Source organism: Harpia harpyja, chromosome 5 (assembly GCF_026419915.1).
Source record: "Harpia harpyja isolate bHarHar1 chromosome 5, bHarHar1 primary haplotype, whole genome shotgun sequence".
NCBI classification, from domain to species: domain Eukaryota; kingdom Metazoa; phylum Chordata; class Aves; order Accipitriformes; family Accipitridae; genus Harpia; species Harpia harpyja.
Genome location: NC_068944.1, coordinates 45,097,633 through 45,115,135, shown reverse-complemented (window position 1 = coordinate 45,115,135; position 17,503 = coordinate 45,097,633).

Genomic DNA, 17,503 nt, shown 5'->3' with positions numbered 1-17,503 from the left:
CTAGTAATCAGAATGTGTAAACTGACAGAAATGCCAGCTTTTGGCACTGACTTTGTGGTAAATTGTTGAATAGAGGCTCTTCTAAGAACAGTCAGGCTGGGTGTAGAACAAAAGATTTCCTAGTCCCATGGGCTAGAAGTTGGACCAGGGGAGAGTAGAAAACAGATCATGCATAGAGCAACACACAACATCATAAAGCAAAATTATAGCATGCTTTTCAGGTGCTAACCTAAAATATTCCTTGGTTGGCATCAAAATAACCAGGTATTGTTTTCCTGGAGATGCCTGTAAACATACATTTTCTTCAGCATGGGTGATATTCCCATGTTTTGTGTACAACAGTGGCTTTTCAAATCACTGACATAGTAGTAGGATGGTTTAATAAACTTACAGTGTTGTAGTCATTGATTCCACATGGAATGTCTTGCAGGTGCTCCCCGCATGGAGGTCACAGGTTATAAGCACAATCATATTTAATTCCATAAAACAGATTACTTGGGAAGATTTCCTGAGCTTGCAATTTGCTTGTTTCACTGCTCTGTAGTGCAGGTGGCACTTGGTGGTAGTAGAATGTATATGCTCTTCCTGAAGGGACAGTCTTCTACCCCAGTTGAGTTCTCTGAAACACCAGGAAATCAATGTTTTTGTGATCACTGACACCTCACATTTGCTTTTTTTTTTGCACTTTTTTTAGTATCTCACCATATGGTCCATATTCCACTTCAGGATGCATTGTGACAGATTTATTATCCTATCCTAGCTGAGAGACTCTGAGAATGTTCCACAATTATCAATTATCTATGTTATAACTACATAGCTCAAAATCACTGGGCACACAAAACATCTTACGGATATCCGGATATACGGATTTAACGGATAATAAACATTATACCACTTCAGTAGTGATGATGCCAGCTGAAAATTCAAAGCTGATAGGTTAAAAACTGAGATATAACTGAACAAACATAATCTTCCATATAAAAAATAGAAAGGTGAGAATTCCACACTGCTGTGTGAAGGCAGGGAAATAAATGTCTTGCTTCAGAAATCAGTCCCAGTTTGTTTTATATTCTTCTGGTGCAAGCTGATATAGTACAACATCTACTTTCCCCCTGCCTTTTGTGTTTGTATGTGGGATTTCACTTTTGCTGTGCAAAAAATTATTTTCAATGGTAAATGATCATGAGGAAATCAAGTTTTACTTAAGAAAAATCATCTGCCTCAGTGTTGCCTGAACTGATGGCGACAGGTTTGAATGAAGCAGTATGGCAAACCCATATTCATGTGATTATACAACCTGAGAGGATCCAGCCATAACTATCATATTAGTAAAGAGGTTGGGAAACTTCTTTTTGCTTAATGTGTGTCCAAACTTATATAAATTAATGTAATTCTTGATATTCTGAAATGTTTGAGGTATGATTTGACTTGGCTTTCCCAGTTAAATATTCACTCTTTATCAGATTAACTCTCAAACTAGTTCTGAGATCTTACTATACTGTCTGCTTTGCTTTATTGATTACTATTTAAAAATAAAATCTCAAAGGTAAATAAGATTTTCCTGCTGCACTGTCCAAGAGTTATCTAGGATATGCGCCATGGTACGCACTGTTGTCCCAGAGAGGTACCCTGTGGGCAGAGTTGGCAGACTACTACATGTTTTTAATTGCACGTTACCGGCTAATTACTACAAACATTGAATGACAATATGTTGTCATCTTTTATACATTGAAAGATGATAATATACCATAAGCAATAAAAAAATTTTTTTTCCTCTATGTACTGAGTCATATTTTACCATATTAATATGGAAAATATCTTCATCCAGATTATATTTCCCTGTTCAATGTTTAACATTAAAATCAGTCAATTTTATGGTCTATTGCTGTTTGTAGTATTCATCTTAAAAAATATAGAAGTTTACCTCATCATTTTTTTAGGGGTCATGATGTTTGCCAGTTATAGGCATTTAAAAGCTAGAAACTCCAGCTTTTCCCAAGGAAAAAATAGCAACTTTTCTAGCAATGTCTGTGGTAAACTGAGGTCCAACAGACTGTAATCATATATCAATGTAATTAGCCATTTCTAGTAGGAAGTGTATAGATACAAAATAAGGAACAAAGTAGCACTGAAAAGGAATATTGGTATGGAATTTACCAGTTATTCAAACATTTGCAATAAAATTTCCATCTCCCTCCTGTCAGACTAAAATAACTCTGGGTTTTGGAGCATGATTTTTAAACTAAATAATTTTCTTGATCCACTTCACAAAGCAGCCTCATGAACAATTCTGTGGTCATTAACTGATACGACACACTGAGATACAGGGTAGGAAAGAGCAGTGAAAGGGAATGGGGGTGAGAGCTTTTAAAGTATCCATCTCCTGTAATAACACATAGTGGAGTGCTTGAACATACTTTGTTCAAGGGCCTTATAAAATATGCATGGTATTGTAGGTCAAGCCGCTTGTGGAGCAAATAATACTCTTTAAGTAAAAGAGCTTGTACTAAGAAGCATGAGCACCGCTATCCTGAGTCATGGGTACATAGACCATGATGCTGTATCCTCTCTGTAACAGTTGGAGAACACTGATGCAGACCTTCTTCCACTGCTTGCAAGGACTCTGGTATGTCAAAGCAGCTCTTTTATGTTCACACAGGAGGTGTCTGTCTCAGACAATGCTGACCTGCCAGTTTCCTACCAGGATCTCCTTAGAACATGCAAGCTGTTTTAAGTGACAATTTCCACTGTACCTATTGAGAAGATTTGGACACAAAATCCCTTTACAGTCCCTAAGACATTTGATAGATAGCATGGGGGGTTTTGTATTATGGAAGGTGCTATGATCAAGACTGAGAAACTCATGGACTACTGACAGATGGACTGAAAAGACCCTGCGTCATACACCTGTTTTGTCTACTCTATCCCACCATGATGTTTTCTAGGAAATAATTTTTTCATAACACTTCCTTCTTGAAAGACCCTCCCCTAGACTTTTCTGCTATGACGTTCAGCAGTGAAGGGAAACGGCATTAATTATTTATACTGAATTTATATTTACAAATTATTATTTGTGCCAAATTAAAGACTATTTCTACCAGAATAAACTCTACCTACACTTTTTTCTATACCTTCAGATTCAGGCATTCTTCATTTGGGATCTCCAGAGTTGCAGAATTTCCTCATTAATCATCCACAGTCTGAGACATCCATGACTGAGCCAAAATGAAACCATCCTTCAGAGTAGGAAGAGCACTGGAGGAAAAGGACTGACTGCAGCAGCATCATGCTGTATCTCTTGCCCTACTAGTTTTGCTGTTTCCTCCTTAATTATTTATTTTTTCCATCCTTTACCTCTTGGAAACCATCTACAATTGAAAACACCCCCGAGCCTACTCATTCTGAAGTACACTCAACAAGCAATATGCTATGTCTGAGTATTTGAACTGTGTGTTGGTTTTAAATCCTGTGTGTTTCCTGCCTTTATTACATTAATTCTTATAGATTATGAGTGTGGATCAAATTCCTGAGAGTGCCAAACATAGGATCCTAGAAAGTTCAGGCTGGAAGGAACCTCAGGAGGTCTCTAGTCCAGTCTAGCTCAAAGCGGGGTCAGCTGTAAGATCAAGCTTTAACCATCTTGGTCTCGAAAACTCCCAGAGATGGAGACTGCACAACCTTGCTGGGCAACCTGCAAATCATAGCTTGACTGTCCTCACAGTGAAATTTATACCCAGTCTGTAGCTTTCCTGTTTCAGCTTGTGCCCATTACCTCTCATGCTCCAGTCACACACTGCTGCAAAGGGCCTTGCTCCATCTTCCTTTTGATCTCCTTGTACATGTTGGAAGGATGCTATCAGGTCCACCTGAAGGGAAGAATCTCTTCTACTAGGGCATGCTTCCCATCCCATAACCATGCTCTACGCTGTTGTTGTCAAAGCAAATTACATGGCAAAAAACCTCTGTCATGGGGCAAATGAAGCATTTGCTGTTGGCCAGGACTGAAGAACTGAGTAAGAGGAATATGCCGGTGTGTCAGCTCACCAGAAGGGAAAGGGCTAAACACCCGTGGATTTGAGGCAGATGGAGACTGTGAGTCCTGTTGTGGAGAAGGAAAAGACTTTTACAGAAAGGCATGGCTCTTTTGAGCATTTCTGAAAATGTCATAATCCTCATAAGAAAGGGAGTGGGAAAGATCTTACGTTGCAGGGGATGATCTCTGCATTTTTTATCGTAACATTTGCTTTGCTGTCTCTCATATCATTAACTGTCACACTTTGCAGGAATGGATCCATGATGAGTAGCAGCACATGACTGCATTTCTGTTGCCTTGGGTCCTCATATGTTCTTAGCTGCATTTGTAGGCCAGTGGGCACTGTTCGAGCCTTTGATATTGCCATACAGTATCTTGATTTTGTATTTATGTCCTCAGCTGACCTGTTTTTCCATTTATTGCCTCTTCAGTCTTTCTAAAATGGTCCCTCACTTACCCTGTCTGAGCTCCTGGCAGTCAGTATTTTAAAGACATTTTGCGTCAGAGGGTGGGCATAGACCATCACACAATAGTTTCCAATGGACCTATGGTTCATGAAAGTGGTCTGGTCCTTTCTCGAAGCCATTTATAATTTTGGCCTCCACAACACCCTGTGGTATTGACTTCCATGGTTTAATTCTGTCCTTTATGCAAGAGTTTCCTTTTGTTTGTAAAATAATTTCTTTGCATGCTGCTTCCTCTTTGCCTGTAAAAGTTTTAGTCATCATTCATTTTTATGGATCTCTATCACAGCCTTCCTCAACTGTCTTCTCCCAGCTGAAGAGTTCTAGTTGACATCATTTCTGTTCAGCTGGTCGACAGTACTGATTATCTTTTCTTTCTAGTTTTTCTAGTTCTGCTGGAACCTGTTCACAGTGGACATACTATTCAAGGTGTTAGTCCAATGCAGATGTAAACAGTGGTGTAAGAATATTCTTTGTTATATTACTGTTTTTAAGGGTTGATGAAGAGCTCAGTTACTCATCTTTCATGATGACAGAGAGCCTTAAAACTCTCATCAGCTGAAGAACACTTAGATATATTTTTCCCTTCCAGTAGTGTTTCAGGTTTATTCCTTTGCAAACTGCTTTGATTAATTCTATTATCTCTGATCAAATGGATGTTTTTATGCTTCTTCCAAAACTTGCTTTCAGTTTGATAAGCCAAACTGCTAAGGCATGATGGATGATTCCATGGGAATTGGTCAATCTATCCTATGATTTTAAAACCCTCCGTGAAATTTATTTCTATTTAAGTTATTCTAGAAAATTGGTATGGCAGGTTTTTCATAGGATTTTGTCTTTTAATTTGTTCCATGCTACCTAAAATGAATTTCAAGCAACTTCAGTGTTTTTTTCATACTGTAAAACAAATCAGCTTTTTGGTAGTTTTACTGTATTTCATTCCAGAAATGCCCAGAGCTACAGATATCTCTTAGGAAGCTGGTAAAACTAAAGCTAAGATAAAGGTTCTTTAGCCTCAATATGAAGAACCTCTAACTCTTACCCATACTGCTTCCAGCCAAACAAATCTTCCCTAGCAGCCCAGCCTGCAGCGATCTATGGTAGTTTTTAGATAGATGCACCACTCAAACGTTGAAGCATTACAATTGAACCTCCCCTACATGGTTTGCAAAATGTTACACGCTCATGGGGATGTTTAAAGCAGAACTTTTATCCTCCTCGATATCTAAAAATAAACACAGTCTGGACAGCCACCATCGCATCTAATCCCACTCTGAGAAAGAAAACTCTCGAACTGCAGAGGACTCTGGGGCAGGTAATGAGCCCCTCGACCTTCTCACAAAAATACTAATCCATAAAGACAGACAATTTTGACCTTGCACTCATTCAAAACTGCTGCAGATGCTCTGTGGCTGTTTTAATTAATTATTTACTGGGTCTTACCAAGTGAAATGACAAGCAGAATGTAATTTGTTGTGTCTAAAAAACTGAAGATAGTTTAATTTCTTTTTTTTTTAGAAAGAGTAAATCTAGTTTAATCTAGTATTTTTTCCAAAATGTCAACTATTTCATTTGATCATGTATTATTTTGGGGAGGTTTAGGTGCAGTTCTCGCAGTCAATCAACTAGATCTGAATTCATTTTACCTAAAGACTTGCAATCACTCAGCACAATATCCACTTGGGAGCAGCAAGAGTTATGAAAAGTATCCAGTAAAACAAAAGGTCCCATTCCTTCAAGGACAGAGCAAAAAAGACACTTAAGCTGACATATGACCCACTTGCACTTAACTAATAAAATTAAATGCAAAACCACTGCAAATAAAAATGGAGTTAAAAATAAGGATATGCATATATAGGAAAAGGAAATGAATGAAATGCGTTTTTAAAATTTCTAGCACTGCAAGGGTAAACAAACTAAAAAACACCAGGAGCTAAGCTCCACACATTTTAAACAAGTCCTCGAGACGTTAAGAAGGCGTACTCAGTGTTACAGTTTCTGGTTCATTTTTTCATAGTGTAACTGACCTATAGGGAATTCCCAGGGGATGAAATGGATTCTGCTGCACTTGTTTCTTTTATAATCAGGAAAAGAAGCATTATAAAATGCCATAATTCTGGCCTCAGACTGCTCAGAAGTTTGCTGCTCTAATTAAAAAGTGAATGTTCCCAATGTTTTGCCAAATAAAGCTCTTTTATAACAAATAACCTTTTGATGGGGAAACCACACTGTTTGGACACCAAAAAGTAATTTTAAGGCTTATCTTGAGCCTGTGCCATGGTAAATACAGGCTAGAGCTTCTTGCCTCTCCTCTCTTTACTGAGGAATCAAAACAGGCATATTTCAGCAACCAGCTTGTACAAATATTCTACTGTAAATGTAACTACAGTTTGGAGTGACAAATTCTCTTCTAATGACATTTTTAGAAGGATTACCCACACTCCTACATTAGGGCAATGGTTCTATAGGATAATGTTGTGGCACTTTTTCTATTATTAACATAAATTTGCACTGCTTTTGTTTAACTGCCACAGAAAAGCTCCTTTTGGTCTGACTTTTTTTGGCCTTACTCTTATGTCTTTTTTTCTTTTTTTTTTTTTTTTTTTTTAAGTTTGAGGTTATTCAGGCAAGTTACATTTGAACTGAGGAGCTCAGAAAACTCAGTAACTACAAGGCATTTTGAAGACACACAAAATGTAGATGTTGATAGCTATGGGCTCAGTCCCACTCTTACTAACATTAATTCAACACCCTTTCAAGTAAATGCAGTGTCAGTCCATAAACAGAACTGGCTTTACTAGAGCACCCACAGGCAATACACTACAGATCAGAGAAGCCATAGCACCCGAACTTGCAAACCTTGGTAAGGTACAGAGAGACAAAGAGACAGAGAGACAAAGGGCTTTTCTCCACAGTCCTTCGGTGATTTCCGCTTTGAAGTATCTGTTAAGGTATGGCCGATCAAGTCTAATTCCATGTGAGTTAAGATGTAATGGTGCAGCATCTCTCTTGAATGTTTTTAGTTCGTATCCTCAAATTCCTTGTTTTGATTGGGTTCAGTCCTGAATACCGAACTCCTGTTAGTAAATCAGCTGAATACGAAGTCATCTCCACAAGATGCTGAGGGTCTCCTTGTGGTCACTGGAAGCCAGGAACTGACATCACATTATGAGAGACACTCAGCAGCTTGCAGATTTTCCTCTTGAATTAATAAAAATGAAGTGCAGCTAGGCCACTAATACAATAACATATCACCAACATCAGCTAGGTAACCCCAGGTCTGGGGATTGTCAGCAACCCAAGATGTTTATCACCTTCTGTGGGGCCTTTTTCATGTGTCAAGGAAGATGTCTGTGGTCCTTGCAAGCATGTGTTCCCAGAAACTAGAAAGCAGTAGGTAGCATCACAAGTGATGTTGGTTTGTCAGCCTGGCAGATACACAGTAAAAGGGAAGAAGTGGAGATAGCAAATATTTTGATATCAACGCATCTTTATATGCTATTGTATTTCACGGGGTATATTAAACATTAAACTTCTGATGTCTTATTACCACGACAAGACAAGAATTGCAAACAGCGCAGAACTGCAGGTAATCCATTTTTATGACAAGTATTCGGTGTGAATGAGGAATAGCAAGCATAAGCCATTCTCATTACTGTATTCTCGTTGTCCTCCACAGATGTCACACCCAGGGCAATCTGTTCAGTTATTTTTTTAAAGAATTGTATTTCATATTAGTAGATGTTCTTGAGCAGACCAGTTATCTGTGCTGGCCACTTCCAAAAACAAATGTAAATTATCCTTGCTCAGACAGTTCAAGAAATGCATGTCAACAATGAATAATAGTTATGAGTATTTATGAAACATCTAAATGCTTCAGAAAAATTAAAGCCATTCTGTAAATTCTGGTTGTTCAGATTCTATTTTGATGTGTATGCAAATTAGTATACAGTAAGGCTGTTATAACGCATGTTTTTTTAATGAATTGCAGATTATACATATAAGCCATAATTAGAGCTCTTGGGAGCAGCATTACCTAAATCTAATTTGCTGACATGCCATCATAAGGTCAAGTAAGTCTTTAAAGAAAAGAACTCTAGTAACCTGAGATCAGACACTTCCAGATTTTTCTTCAGATTTGTACCACTGCATATTCATACGCATGTTCAGCAGAAAAGCTAACCCGTTTTGATAATAATTCACAAGGCTCTAGGCCCTGCTGTTACCACTGGCTGAAACCATTAAGCAGTACATTATAAATTAATATGCGTTTCTTATACTACAACCCTGGTTTTATATTTGTCCTTCACAGAAAAATAATTCTGAGGATTTCAGCAAGATAAAGAAAAGAAATTCTATAAACTATTAGGTCTTCCTTGTGATTGCACTTCTTTACTGCCATCTCTTTATAAAATTATTCATATATCTCAATTCATTTACCAATAATGTCCTCATTTCCTTTAGCTGCAATTGCTCTTTATTTGAGTTTGTGCGTTACATTTATAACAATAGGATACTGGCACCCATCACCTTACAGATGGCTGTTCTGTACAGTGACAATGTTTTGGCAGAAATTAATTTTCCTCTGTATTATGGGATCTTTAACTTCAGAAAACAAAACAGTGGAATGTATTTTTTTTTTATTTCCCATGTTTTTTCCCCTAACAAGTCTCTTGGTAAAGTCTGGGAAATTCTTGTTTGGAAAACATTAAGGAATCTAGGTCAAAAGTCTTAAAAACATATGGAATTTTCTATAAACAATACCGCAGAGGTTTGTAGTTCAATTTAGGAGTTGAAAAGTGAGCTCTGAGGTATAGATTGCAATTATACAGATATACTGCATGTTAAAATACCAATCTCACAACTCATAATTATGTTTAAAATATGCTGAGGTGGCTAACATCTAAAAATATGACAATAATAAAAGTTTACGATTTGGGATTAGGAATGATTCCAGACTATGACAGTGAAGAAAAACAATGGATCCTTATGTCTTACTATGGACCCATTCACAGCAGAAAGTTTTTTTGATCCTAATGTTACATAGCACAACGGGTTTATTCTGATTTATCTGGAACACACTGATTAAATATTTGCCATTCACAGCTCTTTTGAATACGGCATTTGTGGACAGCTTTGAACATCAGCTTCATGGTTTTCTTTTCAATAATTTTTATTTATTTTAGAAGCTCCAGGTGAGGCTAAATTCTCACTTGGCACTCCACAGACAAATAGCAAGATAGTATCCCTTCATCAAGGAACTTGCAATTTGAGTGGCAGAGATAGAGGAAGGAGATCAAAATAATGTAGCCTTATTTTACAGAAGCGGAAAGTATGACAGAAGTCCATGATGGTGATAACTTTTTGATTTGGTGCTCATAAGTTACATTCCAACCGTGATAAAATATATTCCCATTTTTTAAAACTGTAGACAAACACCTGACTTTCCTGAATTATAAAAGCCATTTCAAATTAATAATGTGAGTTATTAGCTCATGTAATATTCTTAAAGCTAGCAATATGAGGAACTCATATTTCCCTTACATTTATAAAGACATAAAGAAGAGACTTGTTTCTTTAAATTGATTGGTTTTTTAAAGGAAGACTTTCTGAGAAAAATAATTCACTTTAATTAGAGAATTTTTTTTTTTTTTTTAAGTTACAAAATAGTTGCTGCTTCCTGGATTTATTATTTTGTGAACTCTGTCTTGATAAAATCTTTCATTTTTTGAGACAACTTGTAATTTCTGAAATTCCTCCTGCTTGGACAACCTTCATTTTTTATTCTTACATTGTAAAACATGCAAAAAAGTCTCTACTTAAGCAACCTTGAGAGAAGTATTGTGATAGGAACTAGTTCTGTGTTATACTTAGTTTATGTAGAACCATCCTTCTCACTAAATATCTGAGAAAAAATGCATATTGTATGCAAAATTTTGAGCTACATTTTCAATTGTTAAATGTCTAAACTCTTCCTTACATTTCCTTTTTATCTTCATCTCTATATTTGTCTCTTCCTTTTATGCAAACCACTTCCCTATAGATCATTTTCACTGCATTGGATGTCCATCTTCTCCCCTTGGGAGGCAGTCTAGTGGCTCCTTGCCCTCGTACACAGAGCTCAAGCCATCACAGTCATGCTTTCAACCCTCCTTTCTGTTACCCCCCTTTTTTATGATTTGTGTTCTGTTGTCTACCCCTTAGCCCTCTCATTTTTTCCTCATGCTTCCTACTAACCAGAGGCTATTTTTCCTTTTGGGAGTCATTCAACCTCCTACAACATCAAATGTCTTCTCAAAACTCCTGTTTAACAGTCCTTTGTCCGCTTTTAACCTATTACTACTGAATATAATTTTTTAAAAATTATAAATATTTTCTTTGCAAATGATGCTCTTCCTAATGTAGCTTTCTCTATTAATTTTGTTTTCTGTAGTCTTTTCTTTCTGCTGTCTCCATTCTTTTTTTGCTGTCATATGTCATTATTTCATCTGTCTAATTCAAGGCCTGATCTAGCTCTACCTATATAAGATTCCCACTGAAATTAATAATGCTTGCAGAAATAAATTATTTACATCCAGAAGCTACTTCTTTTTTGCTGTATAAACCCTGCCCCCTCTTTGAAGTGTTCAGTCACAAGACAGTACAGCTTCAGTTTTAAAGGTGTCTATGTAATTTGAGGACAGACAGACCAGGAGGTTGGCTGGTCCAATCTGTGCATGACAGCCCAAATAATTTTACTCCTCACTGCTGTTTTGGGTTCTTGATTTGGATGTTGGAAGCCTTTGGGTAATCAGTGGTTTGATGAACCAGAGAAACCAGCCAACACAACCTTCACAAAGGATGCTCTTGGGAATTTCTGCATAATTTCTTTTTATGTCCAGCAAAAAAAGGATCTGCAGGGACTGCTGTGGAGGAGCCCAAGTGACCAGGGCCAGGAGCAGGGTGAAGCAGCACCCTACAGTTTTGCATGCTTGCTTGTTTTCTTTATAAACACCAACCACGGACACTTGCTGTCCTTTCCAGTTGTAACATCTTGCAGGCTCCTTTTGCTCTATCTGCCCTTGAAATTCAGTCAGAAGATGGTTGGTTGCTAGCTTATCTGCAACCTCATTATCTGTGAAACAGGAAAATCTCCAGGTTAAAGTTCGAGGAAGCCACTGCAATGTGGATATTTTCTAGACAGGTAATCAGCATATTAATATAAGAAGCTGTAACTAATCATAATTTCAGTTGATGTGTGGCATCACTGGTAACTAAAAAAAAGACCTGCTGCATGTGTATGACTGCTCCAACTATTGAGTTGGCTTTTGGGCCTGATCCAAAATCCATTGGATGAACTTAATATACATAATCAGATGCTGACACTGGAATTTATTGGGAGCGTTTGTAAGTAGAGGTATACAATTCTGGATATAAATAGAAAAAACGATCACAGCTTAGCAGTGTTTAGTAAACCATTCTGAATAATTTTATCTCCTGACTTCTTCACATCTCAATCTATAAATTCAGAGCAAAACCCAAAGTATGCTTAGCAACATCAGTATTTCCTTATGGGTCTAAAGACAACATGCTTGAATAGTTAAAAGCCTTGTGAAAAGCACACTGAAAAATGAATGGAAGATTTTTCATTGCCTTCGGTAAGCTTCACGTAAGTTCCAGGATCAGGCTCATCCTTCACATATTTGTGATTGAGCCCAGGCTCACCTATTTGAGTGTTTTATTTAATACTTCACAGCTTCTGGTATAAAATGTGTGCCTTCCTCGATGTGCAGAAATATTTCTTAGGCTACATTTAAAATCTGTAGTATATATAGACATACATACATATGTATGAAAACTAAAATACATACAAATAGCTAGCTGTATAAAAAATCCTTTCATGATGAAGGAACAGTTTGTATGTGGATGGGAAGCATTACCTGAAAACATACGTCTGGCCAATACTTTCCTTAAAAATACTTCTGACAGACTTGGTTTTGTTAGATCGTCATCGTAAAACTAGCTGAAATGCTAAGATGGTAACGGTGGTTGGTAGCTCTAGGCTTTCTACGATTATGACTGTCTTTTGAAGCAATAATATAAAATATTTAGAAAGGGATTTTTAACATGCTGTTTCACTGACCCAGCAATTTTTAAAAAGCAAAAGTAAAACTGTTATTTGTCTTGACAGTCCCCATGTCTTTATTCCTAAAGTATTTACCTGATACTGATTTACATGCAGGAGTTGTGTACAAATGAACATACCAATGGGAGCTGTCATTAGCTGCCTATAAACAGCACAAAAGCTGTTCCAACTGATACGAAGGTTGGCAAAATCCTTGGCCAAACGAAGTGGCGTTTGAGTTTTCCCCTGTTTTTGCTATGGGCCATGTAACCTTTTCTAGCAAATGTTAGCATATACATGGAAAGTCTCCCAGCACGTACCCTGCGGCATGGATTCTCTGGCTGGCAGGGGAGGGTGGGCTTTGCTGTGTGGCAGATTTCTGGCTGCCATGGAGGGGCAGAGGAAACCAGCAAAGTCTCACTCTCAAAAGGAAAGCAAGAACGCCTGATGAGCAGCCTTTCCTCAGGTATTGTGTGTCTCCAGCATTGATATGTGAAATATTTTTCAGGGCAAACTTTTAAAAGTTTGCATTATATCATATATTAACACTGAATTAGGGAAAATAATTAATACTTTTTAATATTTACATACACATAAAGAGTTTGGGTTCTGGGGAGGAAAAAGATGTCTCAACACTGAAAAAACCCCACCATGTGCTGTAAAACACAACATAAAATTAGGCCTAAATTTTCCAAATACTTATGGATGTACTTAACTTCATTACCTTGAACAATCCCAGGCAGTCAAAGGGTGCAAAGCCTAGGAATCAAGGAGGAAGAATTTTACTATTATTATAACTATATAATTATTGCTATTTTAACTTTAAGCTCTGAATTCCCTGTGTTTAGAGCTCATTTGTGTCCTTTTTAATGGTCTAATTTACCTTCAAATGTGAGCAGCAATCCATGTGAGATTTTTCTGGAATACTTTGAAGTCCCAGATTTGAAAGTGCCTCTTTTGCCAGTTATCTGAGGTGAGAATCAGGTCAGCTGTATTGTTTAAACAGCCTTAGTCTGAAAAAGAACAGTTTGGTTAAACGAAAAAAAAGGATGACATTCTTACCATTTAAAATGCGAGTATTTCTGAGAAACCATCCTCATTAAAAAAAAAAGTACCTTGTGTCTCTGACACTTGCCACATAACCTTAGAAAGGACGCCATTAGATCATGCCTGGCAAAACACAGCTTATTATTCTTATTACAGATTATTTGCTACATGCCAGCATTGTGCTGCTTCACAGAATCAGGAAGAGATGGAGACATAACTCCTGCTATGAGGATTTTACAGTCTAAATATGCAGATCAGATAAATCCATCCCAAAATGCATAGGAAGATCCATGGGAGAGATCTGCCGAAGCATGTTGCTGTTTTCATTTGAGTAGATAAGAACATCTTTGTTAAAATTAGTTAGCATTAGTGGACAAAATAAATTAATTCAAAGAAGATATTTTAATTAACATAAATAGCACATGGGGATGATTCCAGGACAAACAGGTACATAGAAGCTATGCAAAAGTAACCCAGAGGCTGGGGATGGCTATAATGGGATGACAAAGAAGGACAAGTTGAAGGCCAAGGGTCAAAGTTCAGGATTGATGTGAAAGACAAAAAAGCCAAGGAAGATAATCGGAGAGGAGAGTGATACAGATCTTGTGCAAATAAAAGATCTGCATAGACTGAGGTACAACATTTTAAATTAAGTGCTACCAAAGCTTCCAATACATTTTGATTGTCTCTTGAAAATACCAACTTATCTAGGGAAGCATGAAAGCAGAATAGGATGTAGTTGTGGATATGTTAGTAGGTGAAATGTGGTTTCAACAAAGTAGGAATATATTTGCAGAATGTATCTGGGGAAACATGCCAGGAATTCCAACTTCTAACCACAATCTTGCTTAAACAATATTAAAAAAATGGGAAGAAATTTTCTTTTGTTTTGTATATTTCTTGTTATGGACTTCCATTACATAAAGTTTCACTGGTCTGTGATGTCTTCTGCCCCCGAATGCCTTGAAAAGTTGTGGCTTAATCTAGTTTAAATTCATTTCTCACTTTGGTACATGGGATAAAAGCTACTCTTCCAATTAAAAAATCTGATTCACTGACTTATACTAATGAGTAATTAGCTATTATCCGATATCTCAGGCTTAAATAATTAATATAGCCTTTGAAAGACTGTGGGTGAATGATCAAATAAAGTCAATTAAATTAAGACAATGATCAATAACTCTCACTGTTATAAACTATATGGCTTGATTCTATAACAACTGTCATGTATTAAATTCCTGTGGTATAACTAAAGCATCTGTTTTAGAAAACAGAATATTCCCTGGCTATTAATAAAGCTGGGGCCACTTTAATTGTTTTTGAATGTCAGTATTGTGTTACCCAATGCCTGCTGTGTTACATTTAATTCATTTTTAGGCACAAGATCACAAAAACAATTTCACTGCAACCCACAGGGAAACTGGATGTTCAGGTTGAACCTTTGTCCTTAAACTATAATGTTTTCATCTTTAAAATTCAATCTCCAGAAAAAAAAGGATAGCCTAAAGTGAAATAACAAATCTCTCAGTCGTCGCTTGGGGCCACATGGAGTAATACCACCACACATGTTCCTAAGGGTGATCTTAAGAGCATTTTGCCAAATTTAAAGTCCAAATCAGCTCACCTTCAGTCTCTTAATTATTTTGTCAGGGCTGTGATTTGTCAAAGGACTAATTCCAAGAATACATCTCAACTGGATGAAGACATAGATTTTAAATGTAATGGAGAGTGACATTAATTCTAAAATTCTGTAAGTCCATCCATATACAACATTTGTAACCCCAATTTTAGAGGCTACTTTCTAGTTCTTGGACAACTTCAACTGCAGGATAGCCTTAAATTCTCAGACTAAGGAAATTATCTCAGTTATATTAGGAAGAAATGGGCATGTTTTCTGCGCTGAGCAACGTTCAAGGAGTTATACAAGGTTTGCTGTATTTGTTGTGAAAACATCACAACCTGGTTTTGCATATTTTGCATATATGTATAAATGCATGTGTGCACATATTTGAAATGTCCATATTCTTTCAAAGAATTTTGAACTACAGGATGGTAGGATAGTTGTAGTATCTTCCTTTGATTAGTTTATTTTCATTTTTCTGGATGACAGTTGTTAAGATTTGAGGTGGCTAATTCTCCTTTGTTAGCTCTGAGGAACTATTTCACCAATAGTCTACTCCTCCTGTTTCTGGAGACAGGATGCTTATATCATACATCTTTGTTGCCATAAACCACATTCCTTGATTGATCTGTGGTCACTGATCATGGATGCTAGTTAAAAAGTGGCACTTAGCTGTAGCTTATACCAAGATATATAATAATGTTTATTAACTGCTGGTAAAACCATCTATATTGCTGGCATTTCACTGTCCACATATATGAAATTTCCTTAAGAAGAGTATTAAGTTTGTTGCCTGTTGTGGAGGAAAATGTGAAGATATACAAAGATGTTGGTGACAGGTGGAATTGTGACTTACAGAAGAAAAGATCACATGGGTCAGTTGCATTTATGACTTGCATTTTGTCACCTAAGGGCAAGGACTCCTCTGTCAGAAGTATGGCTTCAAGAGTATGCTGTTTTATTTGATGATTTTGAAGCTTATGGAGAACTTGCACAAAAACCACTGTCTTGTGTTGTCATAGCTACTTTAACTGGTAAAATTAAAACTTGGTCTGTCCAACTGATGTTTAAAGATTGTGTTCTCTTTAGGATTGACCATTGCCCTACATCATATACTTTGAAGGTTTTTTTACATATGGTGAACAGCTGAACTCTGTCTTTACATAGTTTAACCTTCTTTAAACCAGGAGGAACAGAGAGGTATTGTGGTGATGTATGGCACAGTGTTATCAGTTGAAACTGTAATTGAACAAAAGTTCCTATAATTTCATTCCCTTCTACACATTAATTTATTTGGAGAGAATGATGCCAGTGCTTTGGAGCATGACTGGAGTGCTTAAAAGAAAAATGTAGATTGATTGAAATACAATGCACCAGCTGTGCAACTAAAATATTTGCAGAATTAAAAGGCTAAAGTCAAAAGTGCATAACATTTTCCAGTTAACTCTTAACTCTTACAGAGGTCTTACTGATTTTAATGGGCACAAACTTAGACCCAGGCTTTGGAAACTCCTGTTTTATGTACAATTGTTCCATTTACTTGAAAAATTGCAATCATTTTACATTGCCGGTATATTATATATGTATCAGGCAGCACTACTACCACAATATGATCAGTTAAACATGCTCAGTCTCTAATTGTGGTGTGACAAAGGGAACCCCCTGATAAAAGTGTTCTATTACTTTCATTCATTTGCCTGTTGAACTAAAATCTTTCATGCTTGTACTTAACCTATAGGTGAAAGTTCTCAAAAAAATACATTGTCTGTTGTATTATTAGTTAATTAATAAAAACAGTACTATGCAATCATGTACTTAAAAACATATTTTAATGCAGACAGGTAAGATGACAGCATTAAGACTGACCGAGTATTCAGACTAAACTGTTCTCTCAGCTACTGTATGTTCATTTGTATAAGCTGTAACATGGTGTTGATCTGCTGCTATTAAATCCAAGGGCAAGATCATTATTGATATTCAAGGTGGGTACAGCTGAAAAATCTGAACATTTACTACATCTTTGTGAAAATTGCCCAAATCAAAATAAAGAGTTCCTTCACAATGTGCAAGTATTGGAATAGGCCACCACCAAAATCCTACGTGAAATATTTCTGTATATGTCTTACAGAGAAAAATCATAGATTGTGAAAGTATTTACTCAAACAGATTGCTTCTGTCATAGATAGTAAGTTGCATCCTATGCATCTTACAAAGGCACACTAGGGACTACATTA